This window comes from Populus euphratica, unplaced genomic scaffold (genome assembly GCF_000495115.2).
Source record: "Populus euphratica unplaced genomic scaffold, PopEup_1.0 scaffold1106.1, whole genome shotgun sequence".
Classification (NCBI taxonomy): Eukaryota; Viridiplantae; Streptophyta; class Magnoliopsida; order Malpighiales; family Salicaceae; genus Populus; species Populus euphratica.
The window spans coordinates 25943-28403 of NW_011500988.1; positions in this window are offsets into that span (position 1 = coordinate 25943).

Genomic DNA, 2461 nt, shown 5'->3' on the forward strand with positions numbered 1-2461 from the left:
GGTTTTAGTTGAGGATTTGACTAAAATTCAATTTAGACTCTTATCTTTTCATCTCTTTTAATTGCACCCTTAAATGACTTCAAACTTTTAATTTCATGTGATTTTACCCTTGACAAACTCAAATATCAACCCTAAAGTTTAACATCTTTTCATTTCGATCCTTGGTTTTGAATTAATGCAAATTGATTGATTCTCAATTGACCATTAAACTTTTAATTTGCTTTAATTTCACCCGTGTTATTCACCAAATTTAGTCCTTAAAGTTCAATGTCTTTTTTAGATAGATCCTTACTTGTGAATTTCTTCAATTTAACCTTTAATTGGCCTTAAACTTTGATTTTCTTGTAATTTTACCCCTCGATCAATCAATTGACTTCATGGAAATTAAGTTTGGTCTTTTAAAAATTCAATCTTCTCGATTAAGCCCAAATTGGGCACTTAAACTTAATTTTATACCAATTAAGACCCATTAAAAGTATAATTAATTCCATACACCTAATTAAATCTTTTAATTTGACATGAATTAATTCTTAAATATAATTAACCTTTTAATTTGACTAATTATTAAATCAAATTGAACTATTAAAAATCTAATTAAGTCCCTGGAATTAATTTTTATGTAGATTCATCTAATAATCATTTAATTTAACCTTAAATATACAATGTCTCTTTAAAGCTAGAAAGTGCACTAACAAAAAAATAGACAGAGCTTGCTGACACACTATCTAATATGTGAGGGCAAAAAACACAAAAAAAAAGAAAAAGATAAGGCTTGCTAGCATATTGTCTTGTATGTAAAGGTGATTAGTACTTAAAAGTGCATTTTTTATCAAGGTTTTATATCATCATTTTGCACTTGAAGTATCAATAACTCCTTAACTAAAGCATGTTATATAATAATATATCTAATAATATAAGATACCTTTAATTTGTGGTAAATATTTATTTTAAATGCAGGCCTATCACTTAAATGAAAGGATTGATTGATGAATTTAAGAACTAAAATTGAAAGGACAAAGAGATGGCCAAACTTAGAAAAGAGATATCGATGCAATCCAAACCAGAACATTGTTTGGTAATTGGATCATATCTAGAGCTGTAGATCTCAAATTTAGGTCTACTTTATATGGATGGAAAGGTAAGATATAGGCCTACAACTTTTATATGGAGCCCAAGACTTAAAAAGGCTATTTTCAAGTTCAAATTGGAGCAACAATAAAGAAGTCCGAATCTGTCTTCCAGCCCGAGCACTATTCCGTTTTTTGCCTATATTTGGAGTTCTAGAAGTCCAAATGACCTGAAGTTTTTACACAAGAAAGCTGAGACAATTTCCTACAACTTTTATGTTTTCAAGTGGCTCCAATTTTGACGTTATCAATAACGTTTTAGGCAGACAAGAGAAGATAAGGATTGTCACCAAGTTAAAAGTTGGTCACCCATTCATCAATTAGTGATCAAATCAATAGTTCCCAATTTTGGCCTATAAAAGGAGGCATTTGCCATGCATTTAGGCATCTTGGTTTCCAGATCAAGATCATGCTCTTCCTTCTTGGTTTTTAGATCAAGATCATGCTCTTGCTTTCTCTCTTTGTATTTTTTGTAATGTTTATGCCTTTCATTTACTCTGTTAACTTTTATCTTATTTATGTTCTTATTTTGTTTATTTATTTTTCTTTCTTTCATTATGTGTAGCTAAGTTTATTATGTCAAGGCGAAAAGGTTACATTAATGGTGTAAAAATAAGTATAATGTAAACTTAATATGGACTTTAATGTTTGATACTAACATGTTTTGTATTTGTTATCTTGTTCACTCTTTAATACTTTGCTTGTTAAATGACTAATCTTGATTTATGTTGCATAACACTTGGTACAACAAATGTTTGGCACTTTCATAGTTCATACTGTATGGTATAACCGACACCTGAGCTATGAAAGGGACTTGATTTGTTGTTAACATAAGTTATAATCAGGAATGTTTGACAAGATTTACAAGTATTAGCATTAATCGAATAAGATGACTAATGTAATCATATTAACAATCTATAATCTGATTGGAACTTCCTTTGTGTGTGGTTTCCAATTGAATAATAAGAGTTTATACTATACTTGTTTGACATACCATTAGTGAATCCTCTCAACCACAACAAAATTCCAAGGGGTAATACAATGCAAATGCAAGTAGTTCTAGAAGCCAACACATGGATCAAGTCAAATCAGTCACTACTCTTCGTAGTGGTAAGGTTATTGAAAAATCCACTTTTGAACCTTATAAGAAAGATGATGAGTCAATCTCTAAGGGTAAGGAAGGGGTTGAATCTAAAAATTACAAAGAAATAACTGATTCCCCGCCAGCACTTCCATTTCCTTATGTCATGACTAAACAAAGAAAAGTCAATCATAATTGTGAAATTTTTAAAACTTTCAAACAGGTAAGAATCAATATACCTTTGCTGGATGCT